At 37.6% G+C, this 26715-nt stretch overlaps 11 non-coding genes and 6 pseudogenes across 11 annotated transcripts; 1 reads left to right on the forward strand and 16 right to left on the reverse strand.

Annotated features, from left to right (window-relative positions):
• Positions 1-129: 129 nt before the first annotated feature.
• On the reverse strand, positions 130-253 carry LOC142511369 (5S ribosomal RNA; annotated as a pseudogene).
• Positions 254-927: 674 nt separating this feature from the next.
• Positions 928-1045, reverse strand: LOC142507932 (5S ribosomal RNA). Its single transcript, XR_012806169.1, has one exon. It is a non-coding gene; the product is annotated as a 5S ribosomal RNA (ribosomal RNA).
• A 677-nt stretch (positions 1046-1722) lies between these two features.
• On the reverse strand, positions 1723-1840 carry LOC142506884 (5S ribosomal RNA). Its single transcript, XR_012805158.1, has one exon. It is a non-coding gene; the product is annotated as a 5S ribosomal RNA (ribosomal RNA).
• A 678-nt stretch (positions 1841-2518) lies between these two features.
• LOC142517321 (5S ribosomal RNA) lies at positions 2519-2637 on the reverse strand. The gene has a single exon (XR_012813073.1). It is a non-coding gene; the product is annotated as a 5S ribosomal RNA (ribosomal RNA).
• Positions 2638-4085: 1448 nt separating this feature from the next.
• Positions 4086-4202, reverse strand: LOC142511846 (5S ribosomal RNA; annotated as a pseudogene).
• Positions 4203-4884: 682 nt separating this feature from the next.
• On the reverse strand, positions 4885-5006 carry LOC142510286 (5S ribosomal RNA). The gene has a single exon (XR_012808409.1). It is a non-coding gene; the product is annotated as a 5S ribosomal RNA (ribosomal RNA).
• Positions 5007-5691: 685 nt separating this feature from the next.
• Positions 5692-5807, reverse strand: LOC142512078 (5S ribosomal RNA; annotated as a pseudogene).
• Positions 5808-6496: 689 nt separating this feature from the next.
• On the reverse strand, positions 6497-6618 carry LOC142512630 (5S ribosomal RNA; annotated as a pseudogene).
• Positions 6619-7312: 694 nt separating this feature from the next.
• LOC142515691 (5S ribosomal RNA) lies at positions 7313-7431 on the reverse strand. Its single transcript, XR_012811523.1, has one exon. It is a non-coding gene; the product is annotated as a 5S ribosomal RNA (ribosomal RNA).
• Positions 7432-7834: 403 nt separating this feature from the next.
• Positions 7835-7954, reverse strand: LOC142512713 (5S ribosomal RNA; annotated as a pseudogene).
• Positions 7955-8606: 652 nt separating this feature from the next.
• Positions 8607-8726, reverse strand: LOC142509357 (5S ribosomal RNA). The gene has a single exon (XR_012807534.1). It is a non-coding gene; the product is annotated as a 5S ribosomal RNA (ribosomal RNA).
• A 1440-nt stretch (positions 8727-10166) lies between these two features.
• Positions 10167-10285, reverse strand: LOC142509989 (5S ribosomal RNA). The gene has a single exon (XR_012808131.1). It is a non-coding gene; the product is annotated as a 5S ribosomal RNA (ribosomal RNA).
• A 682-nt stretch (positions 10286-10967) lies between these two features.
• LOC142517220 (5S ribosomal RNA) lies at positions 10968-11086 on the reverse strand. The gene has a single exon (XR_012812978.1). It is a non-coding gene; the product is annotated as a 5S ribosomal RNA (ribosomal RNA).
• Positions 11087-21332: 10246 nt separating this feature from the next.
• Positions 21333-21441, forward strand: LOC142513035 (small nucleolar RNA R71). Its single transcript, XR_012809002.1, has one exon. It is a non-coding gene; the product is annotated as a small nucleolar RNA R71 (small nucleolar RNA).
• Positions 21442-24677: 3236 nt separating this feature from the next.
• LOC142507145 (5S ribosomal RNA) lies at positions 24678-24796 on the reverse strand. Its single transcript, XR_012805408.1, has one exon. It is a non-coding gene; the product is annotated as a 5S ribosomal RNA (ribosomal RNA).
• A 683-nt stretch (positions 24797-25479) lies between these two features.
• Positions 25480-25598, reverse strand: LOC142513549 (5S ribosomal RNA). The gene has a single exon (XR_012809490.1). It is a non-coding gene; the product is annotated as a 5S ribosomal RNA (ribosomal RNA).
• Positions 25599-26005: 407 nt separating this feature from the next.
• On the reverse strand, positions 26006-26124 carry LOC142512585 (5S ribosomal RNA; annotated as a pseudogene).
• Between the last annotated feature and the right edge of the window lie 591 nt (positions 26125-26715).

The raw sequence follows: 26715 nt of genomic DNA on the forward strand, positions 1-26715 counted from the left end.
TTTTGTCCAAATCCGGCAATGCCCGAGCTACGTTGATTTCACATGTCTTATCTGGTCCTGATCATGATTCAGATGATTTGAGCCGAAAATCGTCTGTCAACAAATAATCAAAAATAGCAAAACACGAAAAGACTGCAACACCAGGACTTCCCAGGGGGTCGGGTCACCCATCCCAGTAATGCTCTCGCCCAAGCTCGCTTAACTTCGGAGTTCTGATGGGATCCGGTGCATTAGTGCTGGTATGATCGCACTAACATTGAGTGGATTGTTTATTCTTATATCCCTCGAGTACGTGTGGAGCGGGCGGCGATGGACAACACGCGCACTGCTCTCGTCCAATCAGAACCATGAAGTTAAGCGTTCTGGCGCGATGGCAGAGCTAGATGGGTGACTTCCCTGGGCAGTCCTTGTGTCGCGACCGTTTACGTAAATTATGGATAAAACAGTCGAAATAATTGTTTTTAATGAGTTAACCGTCTCCGGAGTAATCTGCGTCATACCCTTCCGCACAGAACGGCTCACGACAACAAAAGTCGCTAAATGTTCCCAGAAATAGAAAAAATAAAAGAAGAAAATAGCGAATGTTAAGTTATTATTATGCTTGGGATACGATAAAATGGAACCATAATCGAATTTTGAGCTTCCTAAACAAATTTCTAGAGAAAACGGAAGCTTAACAGAAGCGGAAAATCGCAAATTAGAGGGTCTTAGAGAAGAAATTTGGCTAAAATATCGCCACCTCATTGCGGAGTAATGAGTCTCGTTCGTTTGCCCGTTTACAATCAAATTAGCCTACAATTTTGTCCAAATATTGCAGTGCCCGAGCTACGTTGATTTCACATGTCTTATCTGGTTCCGATAGAGATTCAGATGATTTGAACCGAAAATCTTCTGTCAACAAGTAATCAAAAATAGAAAAAAACGAAAAGGGTGCAACACGAGGACTTCCTAGGGGGTCACCCATCCTAGTACTGCTCTCGCCCAAGCACGTTTAACCTCGGAGATCTAATGGGATCCGTGCATTAGTGCTGGTATGATCGCACCTCACATTGAGTGGGATGTTTATTCTTATATCCTTCGAGTACGTGGGCGGGCGGCGATGGACAACACGCGGCACTGCTATCGTCCAATCAGAACCATGAAGTTAAGCGTTCTGGCGCGATGGCAGAGCTAGGATGGGTGACCTCCCTGGGAAGACCTCGTGTCGCGACCGTTTACATAAATTATGGATAAAACTTTCGAAATAATTGTATTTAATGAGTTAACCGTCTCCGGAGTAATCTGCGTCATACCCTTCCGCACAGAATCAGCTCACGACAACAAAAATCGCTAAATGTTCACAGAAAATAGGAAAAAAATAAGAAGAAAAATAGCGAATGTAAAGCTTTTATTATGCCTGGGATACGATAAAGTGGAACCGAAATCGAATTTCGAACTTCCTAATCGGATTTCTCGAGGAAACGGAAGGTTAACAGAAGTGGAAAATCGCAAATTAGAGGGTCTTAGAGAAGGAATTTGGTTAAAATCTCGCAAGCTCATTGCGGAGTTATGAGTCTCATTCGTTTGCCCGTTTACAATCAAATTAGGCTACAATTTTGTCCGAATCCGGCAGTGCCCGAGCTACGTTGATTTCACATTTCTTATCAGGTCCCGATAGAGATTCAGATTATTTAAGCCAAAAATCGTCTGTAAACAAGTAATCAAAATATAAAAACACGAAAAGGGGTGCAACACAAGGAGTTCCCTGGGGTCACCTATCCTAGTACTGGTCTCGCCCAAGCACGCTTAACTTCGGAGTTCTGTTGGGATCCGGTGCATTAGTGCTGGTATGATCGCACCCCACATTGAGTGGGATTTTTATTCTTATATGCCTCGCGTACGTGTGGAGCGGGCGGAGATGGACAACACGCGGCACTGCTCTCGCCCAATCAGAACCATGAAGTTAAGCATTCTGCGCGATGGCAGAGCTAGGATGGGTGACCTCCTTGGGAAGACCTCGTGTCGCGACCGTTTACATAAATTATGGATAAAACATTCGAAATAATTGTTTTTAATGAGTTAACCGTCTCTGGAGTAATCTGCGTCATACCCTTCCGCACAGAACCGGCTCACGACAACAAAATCGCTAAGTATTCCCATAAAATAGAAATAAATAAGAAGAGGAAAATAGCGAATATAAAGCTATATTATGCCTAGGATAAAATAAAATGGAACCGGAATCAATTTCAGACTTCCTAAGCGGATTTCTCGAGGAAACGAAAGCTTAACAGAAGCGGAAAATCGCAAATTAGAGGGTTTTAGAGAAGAAATTCGGCTAAAATCTCGCCAGCTCATTGCGGAGTAAAAAGTCTCGTTCGTTTGCCTGTTTACAATCAAATTAGGCTACAATTTTGTCCGAATCCGGCAGTGCCCGAGCTACGTTGATTTCACATTTCTTATCAGGTCCCGATAGAGATTCAGATTATTTGAGCCAAAAATCGTCTGTAAACAAGTAATCAAAAATAGAAAAACACGAAAAGGGGTGCAACACAAGGAGTTCCCTGGGGGTCACCTATCCTAGTACTGGTCTGGCCCAAGCACGCTTAACTTCGGAGTTCTGTTGGGATCCGGTGCATTAGTGCTGGTATGATCGCACCCCACATTGAGTGGGATTTTTTTCTTATATGCCTCGCGTACGTGTGGAGCGGGCGGAGATGGACAACACGCGGCACTGCTCTCGCCCAATCAGAACCATGAAGTTAAGCATTCTGCGCGATGGCAGAGCTAGGATGGGTGACCTCCTTGGGAAGACCTCGTGTCGCGACCGTTTACATAAATTATGGATAAAACATTCGAAATAATTGTTTTTAATGAGTTAACCGTCTCTGGAGTAATCTGCGTCATACCCTTCCGCACAGAACCGGCTCACGACAACAAAAATCGCTAAGTATTCCCATAAAATAGAAAGAAATAAGAATAGGAAAATAGCGAATATAAAGAGCTATTATTATGCTAGATAAGATAAAATGGAACCGGAATCAATTTCAGACTTCCTAAGCGGATTTCTCGAGGAAACGAAAGCTTAACAGAAGCGGAAAATCGCAAATTAGAGGGTTTTAGAGAAGAAATTCGGCTAAAATCTCGCCAGCTCATTGCGGAGTAAAAAGTCTCGTTCGTTTGCCTGTTTACAATCAAATTAGGCTACAATTTTGTCCAAATCCGGCAATGTTCGAGCTACGTTGATTTCACATGTCTTATATGGTCCTGATCGAAATTCAAGTGATTTGAGCCGAAAATCATCTGTCAACAAGTAATCAAAAATAGAAAAAACGAAAAGGGGTGCAACACGAGGACTTCCAAGGACGCTTAACTTCGGAGTTCTGATGGGATCCGGTGCATTAGTGCTAGTATGATCGCACCAGAGATTGAGTTGAATGTTCATTCTTATATCCCTCGAGTACGTGTGGAACGGGCGGCGATGGACAACACGCGGCACTGCTCTCGCCCAATCAGAACCATGAAGTTAAGTGTTCTGGCGCGATGGCAGAGCTAGGATGGGTGACCTCCCGTGGAAGTCCTCGGTTCGTGACCGTTTACGTAAATTATGGATTAAAACAGTCGACATAATTGTTTTTAATTAGTTAACTTGTCTCCGAGTAATCTGGGTCATACTCTTCGGCACAGAACCGGCTCACGACAACAAAAATCGCTTAATGTTCCCAGAAAATAGGAAAAAAATAAGAAGAAGAAAATAGCGAATGTAAAGCTTTTCTTATGCATGGGTTGCGATAAAGTGGAACCGAAATCGAATTTCGAACTTCCTAAGCGATTTCTCGAGGAAACGGAAGGTTAACAGAAAGTGGAAAATCGCAAATTAGAGGGTCTTAGAGAAGGAATTTGGTTAAAATCTCGCAAGCTCATTGCTGAGTAATGAGTCTCGTTCGTTTGCCCCTTTACAATCAAATTAGACTACAATTTTGTCCCAATCCGGCAGTGCCCGAGCTACGTTGAGTTCACATGTCTTATCAGGTCCCGATCGAGATTCATATGATTGAGGCCGAAAATCGTCTGTCAACAATGTAATCAAAAATAGAAAAACACGAAAAAGGGTGCAACACGAGAACTTCCCAGGGGTCACCCACCCTAGTACTGCTCTCGTTCAAGCACACTTAACTTCGAAGTTCTGATGGATCCGGTGCATTAATGCTGGTATGATCGTACCCGACATTGAGTGGGATGTTTATTCTTATATCCCTCGAGTACGTGTGGAGCGGGCGGCGATGGACAACACGCGCACTGCTCTCGCCCAATCAGAACCATGAAGTTAAGCATTCTGGCGCAATGACAGAGCTAGGATTGGTGACCTCCCTGGGAAGACCTCGTGTCAGCGACCGTTTATATAAATTATGGATAAAAAATTCGAAATAATAGTTTTAATGAGTTACCCGGCTCCGGAGTAATCGGGGTCATACCCTTCCGCACAGAACCGGCTCACGACAACAAAATCGCTAAATGTTCCCAGAAAAATAGGAAAAAATAAAAAAAAAGAAAATAGCGAATGTAAAGCTTTATTATGTCTGGGATACGATAAAGCGGAACCGGAAATCGAATTTCAAACTTCCTAAGCGGATGTCTCGAGGAAACGGAAGTTAACAGAAGCGGAAAATCGCAAATTAGAGGGCCTTAGAGAAGGAATTCGGCTAAAATCTCGTCAGCTCATTGCGGAGGAATGAGTCTCGTTCGTTTGCCCGTTTACAATCAAATTAGGCTACAATTTTGTCCAAATCCGGCAGTGTCCGAGCTACGTTGATTTCACATGTCTTATCTAGTCCCGATCGAGATTCAGATTATTTGAGGCCGAAAATCGTTTGTCACCAAGTAATCAAAAATAGAAAAACACGAAAAGGGGTGCAACACGAGTACTTCCAAGGGGTCACCCATTCTAGTACTGACTGCTCGCGCCCAAGCACGCTTAACTTCGGAGTTCTGATAGAATCCGGTGCATTAGTGCTGGTATGATCGCACCCGACATTGAGTGGGAAAGTTTATTCTTATTATCCCTTGAGTACGTAGGAGCGGGCGGCGATGGACAACACTCGGCACTGCTCTCGCCCATAAGAACCATGAAGTTAAGCGTTCTAGCGCGATGGAAGAGCTAGGATGGGTGACACTCCCTGTTAATCCTCGTGTCGCGATCGTTTACGTACATTATGGCTAAAACAGTCGAAATATTTGTTTTTAATGAGTTAACCCGTCTCCGGAGTAATATTTGTCATACCCTTTCGCACAGAACCGGCTCACGACAACAAAAATCGCTAAATGTTCCCAGAAAATAGAAAAAAAATTAAGAAGAAGAAATAGCGAATGTAAAGCTATTATTATGCCTGGGATACGATAAAATGAAACCGGAATCGAATTTCGAACTTTCTAAGCGGATTTATCGAGGAAACGGAAGCCTGACAGAAGCTGAAAATCTCAAATTAGAGGGTCTTAGAGAAGGATTAGGCTAAAATCTCGCCACCCTCGTTTCGGAGTAAAGAGTCTCGTTCGTTTGCCCGTTTACAATTAAATTGAGCTACAATTTTGGTCCAAATCCGGCAGTGCCCGAGCTACGTTGATTTCACATGTCTTAATCAGTCCCGATCGAGATTCAGAATGATTGGAGCCGAAAATCGTCTGTCAACAAGTAATCAAAAATAGAAAAACACGAAAGGGGTGCAACCGAGTACTTCCAAGGGGTCACCCATTCTAGTACTGCTCTCGCCCAAGCACGCTTAACTTCGGAGTTCTGATAAGATCCGGTGCATTAGTGCTGTATGATCGCACCCGACATTGAGTGGGAATTTATTCTCATAATCCATTGAGTACGTAGGAGCGGGCGGCGATGGACAACACTCGGCACTGCTCTCCGCCCCAATAAGAACATGAAGTTAAGCGTTCTAGCGCGATGGAAGAGCTAGGATGGGTGACACTCCCTGGTAAATCCTCGTGTCGCGATCGGTTACGTAAATTATGGCTAAAACAGTCGAAGATATTTGTTTTTAATGAGTTAACCGTCTCCGGATATATTGGTCATACCCTTTCGCACAGACCCGGCTCACGAACAACAAAAATCGCTAATGTTCCCAGAAAATAGAAAAAAAATTAGGAAGAAGAAAATAGCGAATGTAAGCTATTATTAATGCCTGGGATAACATAAAAATGAAACCAGAATCGAATTTCGAACTTTCTAAGCGATTTCTCGGGAACGGAAGCCTGACAGAAGCGGAAAATCTCAATTAGAGGGTCTTAGAGAAGGAATTAGGCTAAAATTCTCGCCACCCACAATCGTTTCTGATGTAAAGAGTCTCGTTCGTTTGCCCGTTTACAATAAATTAGCCTACAATTTTGTCCAAATCCGGCAGTGCCCGATCTACGTTGATTTCACATGTCTTAATCAGGTCCGATCAGATTCAGATGATTTGAGCCGAAAAATCGTCTGTCAACAAGTAATCAAAAATAGAAAAAAACACGAAAAGGGGTGCAACACGAGTACTTCCAAGGGGTCACCCATTCTAGTAATGCTCTCTCGCCCAAGCACAGCTTAACTTCGGAAGTTCTGATAAGATCCGGTGCATTAGTGCTGGTATGATCGCACCCGACATTGAGTGGGAAGTTTATTCTTATAACCCTTGAGTACGTAGGAGCGGGCGTCGATGGACAACACTCGGCACTGCTCCTGCCCATAAGAACCATGAAGTTAAGCGTTCTAGCGCGATGGAAGAGCTAGGATGGGTGACACTCCCTGGTAAATCCTCGTGTCGCGATCGTTTACAATAAATTATGGCTAAAACAGTCGAAATATTTGTTTTTAATGAGTTAACCGTCTCCAGAGTAATCTGCATCATACCCTTTCGCACAGAACCGGCTCACGACAACAAAAATCGCTAAATGTTCCCAGAAAAAAAGAAAAATAAGAAGAAGAAAATAGCGAATGTAAAGCTATTATTATGCCTGAGATAAGATAAAATGGAACCGGAATCGAATTTCGAACTTCCTAAGCGGATTTCTCGAGGAAAAGAAGCCTACAGAAGCCTAACAGAAGCTGAAAATCTCAAATTAGAGGGTCTTAGAGAAGGAATTAGGCTAAAATCTCGCCCGGCACCGCTCGTTTCGGAGTGTTGAGTCTCGTTCGTTTGCCCGTTTACAATCAAATTAGCCTACAATTTGTCTAAATCCGGCAGTGCCCGATCTACGTTGATTCACATGTCTTATCTGGTCCCGATCGAGATTCAGATGATTGAGGCCGAAAATCGTCAGTCAACAAGTAATCAAAAATAGAAAAACACGAAAATGGGTGCAACACGAGGACTTCCAAGGGGGTCACCCATCCTAGTACTGCTCTCGCCCAAGCACGCTTAACTTCGGAGTTCTGATGGGAGCCGGTGCATTAGTGCTGGTATGATCGCGCCCCGACATTGAATGAGATGTTTATTCTTATATCCCTCGAGTACTGTGGAGCGGGCGGCGATGGACAACACGCGGCACTGCTCTCGCTCAATCAGAACAATGAAGTTAAGCGTTCTGGCGCGATGAAGAGCTAGGATGGGTGAACCTCCTGGGAAGTTCTCGTGTCGCGATCGTTACTTAAATATGGCTAAAATAGTCGAAATAATTGTTTTAATTAGTTAATCGTCTCCGGAGTAATCTGCGCATACCCTTCCGCACAGAACCGGCTCACGACAACAAAAATCGCTAATGTTCCCAGAAAATAGAAAAAAATAAGAATGTCTTATTTGGTCCCGATCGAGATTCAGATGAATTTGAGCCGAAAATCGTCTGTCAACAAGTAATCAAAAATAGAAAAACACGAAAAGGGGTGCAAACACGAGGACTTCTTAATGGGTCACCCATCCTAGTACTGCTGTCGTCCCAAGCACTCTTAATTCGGAGTTCTGATGGGATCAAGTGCATTAGTGCTGGTATAATCGCACTCGAAATTCAGTGGGATTGTTATTCTTATATCTCTCGAGTACATGTGGAGGCGGACGGCGATGGACAACAAATGGCACTTCTCTCGCCCAATCAGAACCATGAAGTTAAGCGTTCTAGCACGATGGCAGACCTAGGATGGGTGGACTCCCTCGAAAGTCCTCGTGACGCGACCGTTACGTAAATTATGGATAAAACAATCGAAATAATTGTTTTTATTGAGTTAACCGTCTCCGGAGTAATTTGCGTCTTACCCTTCCGCACATACCGGCTTACGGCAACAAAAATTGTTAATGTTCCCAGAAAATAGAAAAAATTAAGAATAAGAAAATAACGATTGTAAAGCTATTATTATGCCGTAGATAAGATAAAATGGAACCTGGAATCGAATTTCGAACTTCCTAAGCAGATTTCTCGAGGAAACGGAAGCTTAACAGAAGCGGAAAATCGCAAATTAGAGTGTCTTAGAGAAGGAATTCGGCTAAAATCTCGCCAGCTCATTGCGGAACAATCAAATTTGGTTACAATTTTGTCAAAATCCGGCAGTGCCCGAGCTACGTTGATTTCACATGTCTTATCTGGTCCCGATCGAGATTCAGATGATTTGAGCCGAAAATCGTCTGTCAACAAGTAATCAAAATAGATAAACACGAAAAGGGGTGCAACACGAGGACTTCCCAGGTGGTAACCCATCCTAGTACAGCTCTCGCCCAAGCACGCTTAACTTCGGAGTTCTAATGCGATCCAGGTGCATTACTGCTGGTATGACCGCACCTGACATTGAGTGGGATATTTATTCTTATATCCATCGAGTACGTAGGAGCAGGCGGCGATGGACAACACTCGGCACTGCTCTCGCCCAATCAGAACCATGAAGTTAAGCGTTGTGGCGCGATGGAAGAGCTAGGATGGGTGACACTCCCTGGTAAATCCTCGTGTCGCGATCATTTACGTAAATTATGGCTAAAATAGTCGAAATATTTGTTTTAATGAGTTAACCGTCTCCGGAGTAATCTGCGTCATACCCTTCCGCACAGTACCGGCTCACGACAACAAAAATCGCAAAATATTCCCAGAATTATAGAAAAAAAAATAAGAATAAGAAAACAGCGAATGTAAAGCCATTATTAAGCCTGAGATACGATAAAATGGAACCAGAATCGAATTTCAAACTTCCTTAGCGGATTTCTCGAGGAAACGGAATCTTAACAGAAGCGAAAAATCGCAAATTAGAGTGTCTTGGAGAAGAAATTCGGCTAAAATCTCGTCAGCTCATCGCGGAGTAATGAGTCTCGTTCGTTTGCCCGATTACAATCAAATTAGGCTACAATTTTGTACAAATCCGGCAGTGCCCGAGCTACGTCGATTTCACATGTCTTATCTGGTCCCGATCAAGATTCAGATGATTTGAGCCAAAAATCGTATGTCAACAAGAAACCAAAAATATAAAAACACGAAAAGGGGTGCAACACGAGGACTTCCCAGGGGGTCACCCATCCTAGTACTGCTCTCGCCCAAGCATGCTTAACTTCGGAGTTCTGATGGGATTTTTATTCTTATATCCCTCGAGTACGTGTGGAGCAGGCGGCGATGGACAACACGCGGTACTGCTCTCGCCCAATAAGAACCATGAAGTTAAGCGTTCTGGCGCGATGGCAGAGCTAGGATTGGTGACCTCCCTGGGCAGTCCTCGTGTCGCGACCGCTTAGGTAAATTATGGCTAAAACATTCGAAATAATTGTTTTTAATGAGTTAACCGTTTCCGGAGTAATCTTCGTCATATCCTTCTGCACAGAACCGGCTCACGACAATAAAAACCGCTAAATGTTCCCAGAAAATAGAAAAAAAATAAGAAGAAGAAAATAGCGAATGTAAAGCTATTATTATGCTTGGTATACGATAAAATGGAACCGAAATCGAATTTCAAATTTCCTAAGAAGATTTCTCGAGGAAACGAAAGATTAACAAAAGCGGAAAATCGCAAATTAGAGGGTCTTAGAGAAGGAATTCGTCTAAAATCTTGCCACCTCGTTGCGGAGTAATGATGCCCGTTCGTTTGCCCGTTTACAATTAAATTAGCCTACAATTTTGTTAAAATCCGGCAGTGCCCGTACTACGTTGATTTCACATGTCTTATCCGGTCTCGATCGAGATTCAGATGATTTGAGCCTAAAATTGTCCGTCAACATGTAATCAAAAATAGAAAAACACGAAAAGGGGTGCAACACGAGGACTTCTTAGGGGGTCATCCATCCTAGTACTTCTCTCGCCCAGGCACGCTTAACTTGGTAGTTCTGATGGGATCCGGTGCATTAGTGCTGGTATGATCGTACCAGACATTGAATGGGATGTTTATTCTTATATCCCTCGAGTACGTGTGGACCGGGCTGCGATGGACAACACGCGGCACTTCTCTCGCCCAATCAGAACCATGAAGTTAAGCGTTCTGGCGCGATGGCAGAGCTAGGATGGGTGACCTCCCTGGGCAGTCCTCGTGTCGCGACCGTTTACGTAAATTATGGCTAAAACAGTCAAACTAATTCTTTTTAATGAGTTAACCGTCTCCGGAGTAATCTGCGTCATACCCTTCCGCACAGAACCGGCTCACGACAAAAAAATCGCTAAATGTTCCCAGAAAATAGAAAAAAAAACAAGAAGAAGAAAATAGCGAATGTAAAGCTATTATTATGACAGGGATATAATAAAATGGAACCAGAATCAAATTTCGAACTTCCTAAACGAATTTCTTGAGGAAACGGAAGCTTAACAGAAGCGGAAAATAGCAAATTAGAGGTTCTTAGAGAAGGAATTCGGCTAAAATCTTGCCAGCTCATTGCGGAGTAATGAGTCTCGTTCGATTGCCCGTTTACAATCAAATTAGGCTAAAATTTTTTCAAAATCCGGCAGTTCCTGAGCTACATTGATTTTACATGTCTTATCTTGTCTCGATGAGGATTCAGATGATTTGAGCCGAAAATCGTCTGTCAACAAGTAATCCAAAATAGAAAAACACGAAAAGGGTGCAACATGAGGACTTCCCAGGGGGTCACCCATGCTAGTACGGCTCTCGCCCAAGCACGCTTAACTCCGGAGTTCGGATGGGATCCGGTGCATTAGTGCTGGTATGATCGCACCTGACATTGAGTAGGATGTTTATTCTTATATCCCTCGAGTACGTGTGGAGCGGGCGGCGATGGACAACACGCGGCACTGATCTCGCCAAATCAAACCCATGAAGTTTAGCGTTCTGGTGCGATGGAAGAGCTAGGATGGGTGACCTCCCTGGGAAGTCCTCGTGTCGCGACCATTTACGTAAATTATGGCTAAAACAGTTGAAAATTTTTTTTAATGAGTTAACCGTCTCCGGAGTAATCTGCGACATACCATTCCGCACAGAACCGGCTCACGACAAAAAAATTGCTAAATGTTCCCAGAAAAGAGAAAAAAAAAATAAAAAGAAGAAAATAGCGAATGTAAAGCTATTATTATGGCTGAGATACGATAAAATGGAACCGAAATCGAATTTCGAACTTCCTAAGCGGATTTCTCGAGGAAACGGAAGCTTAACAGAAGCGGAAAATCGCAAATTAGAGGGTCTTAGAGAAGGAATTCGGCTAAAATCTCGCCAGCTCCTTGTGGAGTAATGAGTCTCGTTCGTTTGCCCGTTTACAATCAAATTAGGCTACAATTTGGTCCAAATCCGGCAGTGCTCGAGCTACGTTAGAGCGGGCGGCGATGGAAAACACGCGGCACTTCTCTCGCCCAATCAGAACCATGAAGTTAGGCTCGAAATAATTGTTTTTCATGAGTTAACCGTCTCCGTAGTAATCTGCGTCATACCCTTCCGCACAGAACCGGATCACGACAACAAAAATCGCTAAATGTTCCCAGAAAATAGAAAAAAAAAGAAGAAGAAAATAGCGAATGTAAAGCTATTTTTATGTTTGAGATACGATAAACTGGAACATGAATCGAATTTCGAACTACCTAAGCGGATTTGTCGAGTAAACATAAGCTTAACAGAATCGGAAAATCGCAAATTAGAGGCTTTTAGAGAAGGAATTTGGCTAAAATCTCGCCAGCTCATTGCGGAGTAATGAGTCTCGTTCGTTTGCCCGTTTACAATCAAATTAGGCTACAATTTTGTCCAAATCCGGCAGTGCCCGAGCTACGTTGATTTCACATGTCTTATCTGGTCCCGATCGAGATTCAGATGATTTGAGCCGAAAATCGTCTGTCAACAAGTAATCAAAAATAGAAAAACACGAAAAGGGGTGCAACACAATGACTTCTGTTGCGACTTTGATTGTTGCACTCCCAAGAGCAGGTTGTCCACAAGTATTATAATTCAGTGAGTCCGAATATCGTATTCACAGGGAAGCTAAGGTAATTACAAGTCCACTACAATGTCTTTTTGTTTTGTTTTTGTTTTTTGTTTTTTTTAATTTTAATTGTTTGAATCTTTAATGGGTAAATTTTAATTGTTCAAATTTTAATTTAAGTAGTTGAGATTAAAGGATCCACTCTTGATATTTTAATAAAGTTAACATTAACGAACAATATTGAAACCCACTTAATAAAATGGTTCCAATATATTAAATAATCATATTTATATTATGTTATATATTATTATCTTATAAGTATATAATATATACTAAAACTTATAAATGTGGTCAAGTATTTATTGTGCTATATATATTTGTAAACACTAAATCAAGGTTCCCACTTTAAATGGTTGGTAAAACCAAACTAACATTTAAATGGTACCAAGAAATTAATATTATGATATATTTATATATAGTAAATCAAGGTTCCCACTTTAAATGGTTGGTAAAACCAAACTAACATTTAAATAGTACCAAGAAATTAATATTATAATATATTCATATATAATAAATCAAGACATCCACTTTAAATGGTTGGTAATACCAAACTAACATTTAAATGGTTCCAAGAATTTAGTGTAACATATAGCAACAATAAATCAAAACTCCCACTTATAAGTATGGTATAAAAATGCTTAAAGAAATAAATATAACATAAACAATAAATAATGATTAAATAATATAAAACATAGATTCTTACCTTTTAGTAACCTTATTATCATGCCAAGAGTTTCACCTTTTCATCTCAACTTTAGGAAGTTAGCTATTCATTATTCAAACTGTAAAACTTTGAATATGAAATTATCATGTTAATTATATTTAAATGAAGAAATAAAGGAAAAATATAGAGAGAAATATTTTGAACTCAAAGGTTTGTTCATAGAATGAGGGATATCTCAATACATTACAATGCACCCCTATTTATAGCCAAATTTGGGAAGACAACCACAAATAAAATATTATTTTTTTACACAAAAGTCTTCATTGGTGTTCCAAGATATTATATTATATTACACATCACTTTTGAAAATCTTCTTCTTGGAATTTGCTTCTTCACATAAAAAGAAACATGTGGATAATTGAGTTGTCTAGTTGTGGTATTTTTTTCAAATCATTTGACCAAGTAATTTGAGAGATATGGTCAAATACTAGAGCATGGTAAAACTGCCACTCCTTTGGTAACTTTATTTGTTGCTTAATTTGATCCCAATTGTGAGAGGATTTTTATCTCATGCTTGACACCAATATTGTAGATATTAACATCAACTTTCTACAGGTCCAAGAATCATCTTAATCCCATTTGCAACGCAAAGTTTATTCTTGTTTTATCGAACCTGTAAAAAATATTAAAAACTTGTAATTACACAACAACTTATATTTTATACAATTTATTATAAAACATATAATATTTAAACATTTAATAAAACAAAAACTATATATTTATATTATAAATTATTTAATTAATGTACAATTTTTATGTTTATCACACCTTCCAACAAGCTTATTGCTAGTCCCTAGCAATTTAAGCGTTAATAGCAATACAAAACATATTGATTAATTTAAATGGAAATGTAATCAAAACTATCTAAGTGTTTAAATTAAATTTGAAAACTGTCAAAGTTATATCAAGATCATCATAATTATAATTTATGAAATAATTTGAGATGATCAATTCAAAGCTTATTTCAGGTAGTTAAATGTACACGGCCTTCAGAAATTCCTAGTAAGAGTCTCAACTCCATATCCTCACAGGTTAATAAATGTTTCAATTTATGGCAACGATTTCTCTCATGGAGTTGGAATACAGATAAATGCTCAGAAAAATGGTTTACAGAATGCAGACAGACAAACGAGCCAAACTAATCAAAAGATAGAAAATCCATTGATTCAAAATCTAGTTGTTCTTATTATATATTTTTTCCTGATATTTTTTTTTTTGCATAACTTCATGGAATCAGACTAAGTTTATGCTTCTTGACCACATATTTATTTAATTTGTACAATAAATTTCTCTCTCTTTTTTGTTTTTTGTTTTTTTTTTATGAGAGATATATGGGTCGTAGCATATAACTTAAAAATTACATAGATATTCAATATCTTTCTTTTTGTATTTTTCTCCGTTTTTTTTCAGGAAATATCGTTTTTTTTTCTTCAAAATAAGAACTCAAGATCTAAACAATAGATAGTCTCTCTCATGATCAATAAAGGCTCGAAAGCTGTTTTCTCAGTCCTCTCCACTCACTCACAAAATATGTGTGAGTTTAAAATTATAGGCACTCTTATAAGGTATATCTTGGGCCATATACTTTAATACCTGATATTATCACAATGGTTAATCACTCAAAAATATTTCATAAATCATATTTTTATATTGATCAGAATATTAAAATTGACTTTTTTTTTCAAATAAAAATTTAAACATTCTTAAATAGATTAATGCATGTTCTAATTTAAATCTTTCAAACATGTAATGTATGACAATTTTTGCAAAAATTACTAAGATACAAATAATAAACATGATTTTATTTTAAAATAATATATATTATTTTTTTTTATTTATTTATTTTTATATAAGTTTGTTCTCCCCCCAATCAGAATATGACATTGTCTCTAATGTCAAAATAACTATTAATAAAGAGTACGTAATGAAAGAGATATCACCTGGAATTTTATTGAAGATAACAAACTGAAACAAACGCAAACCAATCCATGACTTTTGAATCAATGATCCAACTTCCTTTTCTTACTGCTTGATTGCGACCAATTGATCTTTGTTATCATCGGATCAGGCTTATGAACAAAAGCTTCCAAATCATCAATTAATTGGTCGGCAGTCGAAGCACAGATGAACATCCGTCGTGAATTTTCTGAAATGAAATTCTGTTACATAGCTTAATCAAGAAATGTCAAAAAACTGTCAAAATAATTATTGATATTCAACAAGCCCACAGGTTTATTATGGATATTAAGTTGTGCCCAAGAAACAGTGTGAAAATTTCTTCTAATGTACCAAAACCACCTGGTAGTGCAATAAAAGCATCATAATTTTCAATCATTTGAGTGATTCTTTCATACATAGAAGAAACTTTTAATTCCTCCCCAATCGTAACACCTGTAATATTTCCTTCAGCTAAAGCTATAGGAATAATACCCAAAACCTGACTACCTCCAAGATGAGCAGATGTTGAAACAGATCCCATTAACCCAATATTACCTCCCCCATATACCAAGTGAGTTTTTCTCTCAGCCAATATTTTTCCAAGATTATTCGCTGCTTCTACAAACACTTTATTTTTTCCAGGACTCGGCCTACAAAATACACAAATATTTTTCAATGTTTGTGCAGAGGATCCAACCATGTTTTTACTTTCTTTTTTTTTTTCTGCGAAAATAGAGAGAAAGATGAGAGATTTTAGAGGTGTAATATGTTATCATGACAAAACTATGGGTCACAGCTGTAAACAGAATAAATAGTAAAAACAATAATGACACACGCATATAAACAGTAGTGTGATTGTGGCTCACAATTTTCCTCTGGTTTTACGTCCAGAAACGGCTTCAACGCCTTCTATGAGTCGAGAATATGCTTCCCATCCAATTTTCTTATAAATTGGCAAACAGGGTCTTTTTTAGTCGGATTCCCAAGACTATGACGCTCATCTTGGAATTGTTTCCATAAACGGAGAAGTTCAATATGCACATGTCCACTAGAATGCGTCTCAAGAGTCAATAAGATGTTATCTAAAGACTCCTTACTCAGCACATTTTTAATGAAACCAATTTTATCTTCTCTGTTATTTGAAACACATCCCAAAGATCTGCATCGTTTGTCACAAGTCCATCTTGCACACTTATGACAAACCTCTAAACTTTTGGCCCTTCGTTTTTTCGCATAAGTGCTTTTTCCTAATCCAGGCAAATTACCGAATGAGCAATGATTGTGGAACTTCTCCTCCTAATCGGACCTTAGCTTCTATTACAAGACGAATATCTTCTGGAATTCCTTTTTGCATTAGCAATCTCAATCTTTCACACCTTCCTGCATAAATTTTTTTTAGAACATTTTCAGAAACAGAGGGAAAATATTTACAAATTTTTGAGAGAATTTCATCCATTTTGAAAAGAAATTATTTTTTTTTATTTTTGTATCAGCAATTGTGGGAAACTGATTTAACCGACTATGAGAGTCACGGAGTACCGTTATCCGCCATTTAACCGGGAAAATAAAAATATTAAGAAAACCTAAAATAAAAACAAACAAACTTAAATGCAACAAAAAAAAATCAAGGATCAGAAGGGAAATAAACTCTTCTTGAAAGATTTCATTTTCTAAAAATGGTTTAAGCCTTTGTCCATTTACTTTAAAAATATCACCATTTTTAGGATTTTCAATATCCACAACTCCATAAGTATACACATGCTTTACAACATATGGGCCTGTCCATCTTGATCGTAATTTTCCTGGGAATATGTGAAGTCGAGAATTATAAAGCAAAACTTTTTTACCAATCTCAAAAGATTTTCTAAGAATTGTTTTATCATGAAATGATTTGATTTTTGCTTTATAAATCCTTGAATTCTCATACGCGTCATTTCTGAGTTCATCGAGTTCATTAAGTTGCAATTTACGCAATTTGTTGGCATCATCCATGCTTGAATTTAATGTTTTGATCGCCCAATAAGCTTTATGTTCCAATTCCACAGGCAAATGACAATATTTTTCATAAACCAACCTATAGGGAGACATATTCAATGATGTTTTAAAAGCTGTTCGATATGCCCAAAGTGCATCATTAAGTTGCAGAGACCAATCTTTTCTATTTGAGTTAACAGTTTTTTCCAAAATTTGCTTTATCTCCCTATTAGCTAATTCAACTTGTCCATTTGTTTGAGGATGATAAGGAGTAGTTACTTTATGAGTAATACCATATTTTTTCATTAATGAAGCAAATGGTTTATTAACAAAGTGAGTTCCCCCATCACTTATCATGGCTCGAGCAATTCCAAATCTACTAAAAATATTTTCTTTTAAAAATTTGATGACGATTTTATGATCATTTTTTCGACATGGAATTGCATCTATCCATTTGGAAACATAATCAACTGCAACTAAAATATACAAGTATCCAAACGACAATGGAAAAGGTCCCATAAAATCAATTCCCCAACAGTCAAAGATTTCAATGATAGGATTCAAAGACATCATGTTTCTTTTTGAAATCGCACCCAATTTTTGACAATTTTCACAGATCTTGCAGATTTCGTGGGTGTCTTTATACAAAGTGGGCCAATAAAATCCACACTGCAAGATTTTTGCAGCCGTTTTCTTTGAAGAAAAATGTCCTCCGCATGCTTCTGAATGACAAAATTTAATGACACTACTAACCTCATTGTCGGATATGCAACGTCGAAAAATTTGATCTGGACAATACTTGAACAGATACGGATCATCCCAATAAAAGTTTTTTACCTCATTCAAAAATTTTTTTTTATCTTGGGAACTCCATTGCGGTGGCATTTTTCCTGTCACAAGAAAATTTACTATGTTAGCAAACCAAGGTGTAGTAGTAACTGAAAATAGATGTTCGTCAGGAAAACTATCGTTAATTGGTGTCATTTCACAAGATGATCCTGTTACTAGTCTCGATAAATGATCGGCTACGACATTCTCGGTTCCTTTTTTATCTTTGATCACAATGTCAAATTCTTGGAGTAACAAAATCCATCGTATCAGTCGTGGCTTTGCATCCTGTTTGGTCAACAAATATCTAATAGCAGAATGATCAGTAAACACAATAGTCGTTGATCCAATCAAATAAGAACGAAATTTATCTAATGCAAATATTACAGCAAGTAGTTCTTTTTCAGTTGTGGAGTAATTCATTTGTGCATTGTTTAAAGTTCTACTTGCATAATATATCACATAAGGCTTACCGTTTCTTCTTTGACCCAGTACTGCACCGACTGCATAATCACTCGCATCGCACATGATTTCAAATGGTAAAGACCAGTCAGGAGGTTGCATGATAGGAGCTGATGTTAAATGTCGAATAATTTTATCAAAAGCATTTTGACATTCTTGAGTCCACTCAAATGCAGTGTCTTTTGTTAAGAGGTTACAAATGGGTTTAGAGATTAAACTAAAGCCCTTTATAAACCTCCGATAAAATCCATCATGTCCCAAAAATGAGCGAATTTCTTTAATGGTTTTTGGAGGGGGTAAATTGGCAATGACATCAACTTTTGCTTTATCAACTTCAATTCCATGAGATGACACGACATGTCCCAAAACAATTCCAGAAGTAATCGTGTAATGACATTTATCCCAATTTAAAATAAGACCTTTTTCCACGCATCTTTTTAAAACTTTTTCCAAATTTTCAAGACAATTATCAAATGTATTCCCAAAGACAGTTAAATCATCCATGAAAATTTCCAAACAATTTTCAACCATGTCGCAAAAAATGCTTAGCATACATCTTTGAAATGTTGCTGGGGCATTGCATAAACCAAATGGCATCCTTCTGAATGCAAATGTTCCAAAAGGACATGTGAATGTAGTTTTTTCTTGATCTTCGAGTGCAATGGGAATTTGATAATAACCTGAATATCCATCAAGAAAACAGTAGTATGGATGACCTGCTACTCTTTCTAAAATTTGATCCAAAAATGGTAATGGAAAATGATCTTTTCCAGTGGCGTCATTTAATTTTCTATAAGCAATACACATCCGCCAACTAGATGGGACTCGACTTGTTAACAATTCACTTTTTTTCATTTTTTATCACTGTGATGCCAGATTTTTTTGGAACTACTTGTGTTGGGCTTACCCACTTACTATCAGAAATCGGGTAGATAATCCCAACATCAAGTAGTTTGAGAACTTCAGTTTTCACAACATCTTTCATGAGTGGATTTAATCTCCTTTGTGGTTGTTGAGATGTTTTAGCATTTTCTTCTAAATGAATTTTGTGTGTGCAAATTAGTGGATTAATGCCCTTGAGATCTTTTAGTGTCCAACCAATTGCATTTTTATGTCTTTTAAGCATATCAACTAATTTACCTTCTTGATCACTTTCTAGTTTGGAAGAAATTACCACTGGATATGTTTCATCTTCTCCAAGAAATGCATACTTCAATTCTTCTGGCAAGGGTTTTAACTCCAATATGGGTGGTTCGTCTTTGTTCTCATATTTTGCATCAAATTCTTTCTCTGATCCTGGTAACGAGTGATACCTGATAAAATCATCAAGATCAATTTCAATATTTTCTTTAACAATTTCAATTGAACAAATATCTAATTGATCACGAATACTACCTTCTTGAATGTTTTCTTTCACAAGAGTTTCAATAAGATTTTCATCTTCACTTTCATCTCCTTTGTCATGTGGTTGCTTACAAAGATTAAAAACATTGAGCTCCAAGGTCATGTTACCAAATGACAACTTCATTATTCCATTCCTGCAATTTATAAGGGCATTAGAAGTTGCTAAAAATGGACGACCCAGAATTACAGGAATTGCATTACAAGCTTTGATAGGTTGTGTATCTAAAACTATGAAATCGACAGGATATACAAAGTTATCAACTTGGACCAATACGTCTTCTATCATACCTCTTGGCACTTTAACATATCTATCGGCAAGTAAAAGTGTTACCGAAGTTGATTTTAACTCGCCTAGATTGAGTTCTTGATAAACTGAATATGGAAGTAAATTCACACTAGCTCCAAGATCAAGCAAGGCTTTTTTAATCTTTCGTTATCCAATAATACATGAAATAGTAGGACAACCAGGGTCTTTGTATTTCAAAGTATTATTATTTTGAATGATTGAACTTACTTGTTCGGCTAAAAATGCTTTCTTTTTCACATTCAATTTTCTTTTCACAGTGCACAAGTCTTTCAAAAATTTGGCATATAATGGTACCTGTTTTATTGCATCTAATAAAAGAATATTAACTTTTACTTGTTTAAAAATATCATATATATCAGAATTCAAATTTGATTTTTTTGTATTTTTCAATGCATGAGGGAATGGTGGTGACACTGTTTGTTGAACCTCCTCTTCGCAAGTTATGGGTTCCACTTCCTTACCCTTTGAAGTTGATTTATCATCATCTTCACAAGGTTCAAGAATGGATTTTTCCACAACCTTACCACTTCGAAGGGTAATAACAGATTTTACCTGATCCATCGGTTGAGTTCCAGAAGTTCCAGTTTGTGAATGATGATCCTTGGGATTAGGCAGAGGTTGTGAAGGAAATTTACCTTTTTCATGAACATTAAGTGCATATGCAAATTTAGCAAGAGTATCTTTCAAATCTGTCATGGTTTGAGCAGTTTGAGTATTGATAGACTCTTGCTTTGCAATGAAAGAATTCAATGTATCTTCCAAATTTCTTTTAGGTGGAGGAACATAAGGTGCATAATTTTGAAAATTTTGTTGATTTTGGAAATGTGGTTGTGAAAATTATGCAGCATTATCATTCCTCCAACTAAAATTTGGATGATTTCGCCAACCTGGATTGTAATTTTGAGAAAATGGTTCAAAATTTGGCCTTTTGAAATTGTTCAAAACATTGGCTTGTTCATGGAGACATTCTTTAAAAGAGGGCAAAGTGGGACAATCTTTTGTAAAATGATCACTTGTATCACAGATGTGACACGCAATTTCTTGAACAGATTTTAATTGACCATTCTTTTTCAATTCAAGTGCCTCAACTTTTCTTGCCAAAGATGTAAATCTAGCTTGAAGATCATGTTCATCTTTGAGAGTGTACATACCTCCACCAGATGTAGGAGATTGAATCTTGTTTGATGGTTCGATTGTACCTATAGTGTCCCAATTTTGAGCATTTTCAACTAATAAATCGAGATACTCAATTGCCTCATTTGGATCTTTATCTTCAAATGTTCCATTACACATAAATTCAACCATTTGCCTATCTTTAGGTGTTAAGCCTTCATAAAATTGAGAAACAACTCTCCAAATTTCAAAACCATGATGTGGACAAAGATTAAGCAATTCTTTGTATCTATCCCAACACTGATAAAAAGTTTCTCCTTGTTTTTGAGTGAAAGTAATGATTTGCCTTTTGAAAGAATCTGTTCTATGAGATGGAAAAAACTTTTTCAAAAATTGTTGTTGCAATTCATCCCAAGTTCGAATGGATCCCGATCTAAGATTTTGTAGCCAAGTTTTAGCTTTATCTTTTAAAGAAAAAGGAAAAAGCTTAAGTCGAATGGTGTTCATGCTACAATTTAGATCATTATATGTGTTGCACACTTCTTCAAACTCTCGTAAATGCATGTATGGATTTTCAGAATCTAAGCCATTAAAATTGGGTAAAAGTTGGATAATACCAGGCTTAAAATTGAAATGAGATGCATCAGGGGGAAAAATTAGACATGAAGGTGCACTAGTACGTGTAGGATTCATGTGATCTCTAAGTGTTCTTCGTCTATCATGATCATGTTGAGATTGAATTTCATCTTCATTTTCTTGGATGGGTTCTTACGCCATGTTTTGTAAAAATAAAGGGTTATTTCGAATGAGTCGACCACTAAGTGTACGTGACCAAATGCTCATGCAAATGTAAATGCAAAAAAAATAAAAACACACAAAAGCAATAAAAATTTAAATAAAGAAAAATAAACTATAAACAAAATTAAATAGACTTGAAATTAAATTATACTTCCCCGGCAACGGCGCCAAAAACTTGTTGCGACTTTGATTGTTGCACTCCCAAGAGCAGGTTGTCCACAAGTAGTATAATTCGGTGAGTCCGAATATCGTATCCACAGGGAAGCTAAGGTAATTACAAGTCCACTACAATGTCTTTTTGTTTTGTTTTTGTTTTTTGTTTCTTTTTAATTTTAATTGTTTGAATCTTTAATGGGTAAATTTTAATTGTTCAAATATTAATTTAAGTAGTTGAGATTAAAGGATCCACTCTTGGTATTTTAATAAAGTTAACATTAACGAACAATATTGAAACCCACTTAATAAAATGGTTCCAATATATTAAATAATCATATTTATATTATGTTATATATTATTATCTTATAAGTATATAATATATACTAAAACTTATAAATGTGGTCAAGTATTTATTGTGCTATATATATTTGTAAACACTAAATCAAGGTTCCCACTTTAAATGGTTGGTAAAACCAAACTAACATTTAAATGGTACCAAGAAATTAATATTATGATATATTTATATATAGTAAATCAAGGTTCCCACTTTAAATGGTTGGTAAAACCAAACTAACATCTAAATGGTACCAAGAAATTAATATTATAATATATTCATATATAATAAATCAAGGCATCCACTTTAAATGGTTGGTAATACCAAACTAACATTTAAATGGTTCCAAGAATTTAGTGTAACATATAGCAACAATAAATCAAAACTCCCACTTATAAGTATGGTATAAAAAATGCTTAAAGAAATAAATATAACATAAACAATAAATAATGATTAAATAATATAAAACATAAATTCTTACCTTTTAGTAACCTTATTATCATGCCAAGAGTTTCACCTTTTCATCTCAACTTTAGGAAGTAGCTATTCATTATTCAAAGTGTAAAACTTTGAATATGAAATTATCATGCTAATTATATTTAAATGAAGAAATAAAGGAAAAATATAGAGAGAAATATTATGAACTCAAAGGTTTGTTCATAGAATGAGGGATATCTCAATACATTACAATGCACCCCTATTTATAGCCAAATTTGGGGAGACAACCACAAATAAAATATTATTTTTTTACATAAAAGTCTTCATTGGTGTTCAAAGATATTATATTATATTACACATCACTTTAGAAAATCTTCTTCTTGGAATTTGCTTCTTCATATAAAAAGAAACATGTGGATAATTGAGTTGTCTAGTTGTGGTATTTTTTTAAAATCATTTGACCAAGTAATTTGAGAGATATGGTCAAAATACTAGAGTATGGTAAAACTGTCACTCCTTTGGTAACTTTATTTGTGGCTTAATTTGATCCCAATTGTGAGAGGATTTTTATCTCATGCTTGACACCAATATTGTAGATATTAACATCAACTTTTTAAAGGTCCAAGAATCATCTTAATCCCATTTGCAACGCCAAGTTTATTCTTGTTTTATCGAACCTGTAAAAATAGTAAAAACTTGTAATTACACAACAACTTATATTTTATACAATTTATTATAAAACATATAATATTTAAACATTTAATAAAACAAAAACTATATATTTATATTATAAAACATTTAATTAATGTACAATTTTTATGTTTATCCACCTTCCAACCAGTTTATTGCTAGTCCCTAGCAATTTAAGCGTTAATAGCAATACAAAACATATTGATTAATTTAAATAGAAATGTAATGAAAACTATCTAAGTGTTTAAATTAAATTTGAAAACTGTCAAAGTTATATCAAGATCATCATAATTATAATTTATGAAATAATTTGAGATGATCAATTCAAAGCTTATTTCAGGTAGTTAAATGTACACGGCCTTCAGAAATTCCTAGTAAGAGTCTCAACTCCATATCCTCACAGGTTAATAAATGTTTCAATTTATGGCAACGATTTCTCTCATGGTGCATTAGTACTGGTATGGATCCGGTGCATTAGTACTGGTATGATCGCACCCGACATTGAGTGGGATGTTAATTCTTATATCCCTCGAGTACGTGTGGAGCAAGCGGCGATGGACAACACTCGGCACTGCTCAAGCCCAATCAGAACCCCGAAGTTAAGCGTTCTGGCGCGATGGCAGAGCTAGGATGGGTGACCTCCCTGGAAGTCCTCGTGTCGCGACCGTTTACATAAATTTTGATTAAAACAGTCGAAATAATTGTTTTTAATGAGTTAATCGTCTCCGGAGTAATCTGCGTCATACCCTTCCGCACAGAACTGGCTAACGACAACAAAAATCTCTAAATGTTCCCAGAAAATAGAAAAAAAAACAGAAGAAGAAAATAGAGAACGTAAAGCTATTATTATACCTGGGATACAATAAAATGGAACCGAAATCGAATTTCGGACTTCCTAAGCGAATTTCTCGAGGAAACGGCAGCTTAACAGAAGCGGAAAATCGCAAATTAGAGGGTCTTAGAGAAGGAATTCGGCTAAAATCTCGCCACCCCGTTGCGGAGTAATGAGTCTCGTTCGTTTGCCCGTTTACAATCAAATTAGGCTACAATTTTGTCCAAATCCGGCAGTGCCCGAGCTACGTTGATTTCACATGTCTTATCTGGTCCCGATCGAGATTAAGTTGATTTGAGCCGAAAATCGTCTGTCAACAAGTAATAAAAAATAGAAAAACACGAAAAGGGTCGCAACACGAGGACTTCCCAGGGGGTTACCCATCCTAGTATTGCTCTCGCCCAAGCACGCTTAACTTCGGAGTTCTGATGGGATCCGCTGAATTAGTGCTGGTATGATCACACCCGACATTGAGTGGGATGTTTATTCTTATATTCCTCGAGTACGTGTGGAGCGGGCGGCGATGGACAACACTCGGCACTGCTCAAGGCCAATCAGAACCCTGAAGTTAAGCGTTCTGGCGCGATGGCAGAGCTAAGATGGGTGACTTCCCTGGGCAGTCCTCGTGTCGCGATTGTTTATGTAAATTATGGCTAAAACCGTCGAAATAATTGTTTTTAATGAGTTAACCGTCTCCAGAGTAATCTGCGTCATACCCTTCCGCACAGAACCGGCTCACGACAACAAAAATCGATAAATGTTTCCAGAAAATAGAAAAAAATTAAGAATAAGAAAATAACGAATGTAAAGCTATTATTATGCCTGAGATAAGATAAAATGGAACCGGAATTTAATTTCGAACTTCCTAAGCGGATTTTTTGAGGAAACGAAAGCTTAATAGAAGCGGAAAATCGCAAATTAGAGAGTCTTAGAGAAGGAATTCGGCTAAATTCTCGCCAGCTCATTGCGGAGTAATGAGTCTCGTTCGTTTGCCCGTATACAATCAAATTAGGCTACAATTTTGTCAAAATCCGGCAGTGCCCAAGCTACGTTGATTTCACATGTCTTATATGGTCACGATCGAGATTCAGATGATTTGAGCCGAAAATTGTCTGTCAACAAGTAATCAAAAATAGAAAACCACGAAAAAGGGTGCAACACGAGGACTTCCCAGGGGGTCACCCATCCTAGTACTACTCTCGCCCAAGCACGCTTAACTTCGGAGTTATGATGGGATCCAGTGCATTAGTGCTGGTATGATCGCACCCGACATTGAGTGGGATGTTTATTCTTATATCCCTCGGGTACGTGTGGAGCGGACGGCGATGGAAAACACGCGGCACTCCTCTCGCTCAATCAGAACCATGAAGTTAAGCGTTCTTGCGCGATGGAAGAGCTAGGATAGGTGACCTCCCTTGGAAGTCCTCCTGTCGCGATCGTTTACTTAAATTATGGCTAAAACAGTCGAAATAATTGTTTTTAATTAGTTAACCGTCTCCAGAGTAATCTGCGTCATACCCTTCCGCACAGAACCGGCTCACAACAACAAAAATCGCTAAATGTTCCCAGAAAATAGAAAAAAATAAGAATGTTTTATTTGGTCCGATCGAGATTCAGATGATTTGAGCCGAAAATCGTCTGTCAACATGTAATCAAAAATAGAAAAACACGAAAAGGTGTGCAACACGAGGACTTCCTAATGGGTCACCCATCCTAGTACTGCTGTCGCCAAAGCGTGCTTAAATTCGGAGTTATGATGGGATCCGGTGCATTAGTGCTGGTATAATCGCACTCGACATTCAGTGGGATTTTTATTCTTATATCCCTCGAGTACATGTGGAGCGGACGGCGATGGACAACACGCGGCACTTCTCTCGCCCAATCAGAACCATGAAGTTAAGCGTTCTGGTGCGATGGCAGAGCTAGGATGGGTGACCTCCCTCGGAAGTCCTCGTGTCGCGACCGTTTACGTAAATTATGGATAAAACAGTCGAAATAATTGTTTTTAATGAGTTAACCGTCTACGGAGTAATCTGCGTCATACTCTTCCGCACAGAACCGGCTCACGACAACAAAAATCGCTAAATGTTCCTAGAAAATAGAAAAAAATTAAGAATAAGAAAATAACGAATGTAAAGCTATTATTATGCCTGAGATAAGATAAAATGGAACCGGAATTTAATTTCGAACTTCCTAAGCGGATTTCTTGAGGAAACGGAAGCTTAACAGAAGAAAAAAATCGCAAATTATAGGGTATTAGAGAAGGAATTCGGCTAAAATCTCGCCAACTCATTGCGGAGTAATGAGTCTCGTTCGTTTGCCTATTTACAATCAAATTGGGCTACAATTTTTTCAAAATCCGGCAGTTCCCGAGCTACATTGATT

Source organism: Primulina tabacum, chromosome 10, assembly GCF_025594145.1.
Source record: "Primulina tabacum isolate GXHZ01 chromosome 10, ASM2559414v2, whole genome shotgun sequence".
In the NCBI taxonomy this organism is placed as follows: domain Eukaryota; kingdom Viridiplantae; phylum Streptophyta; class Magnoliopsida; order Lamiales; family Gesneriaceae; genus Primulina; species Primulina tabacum.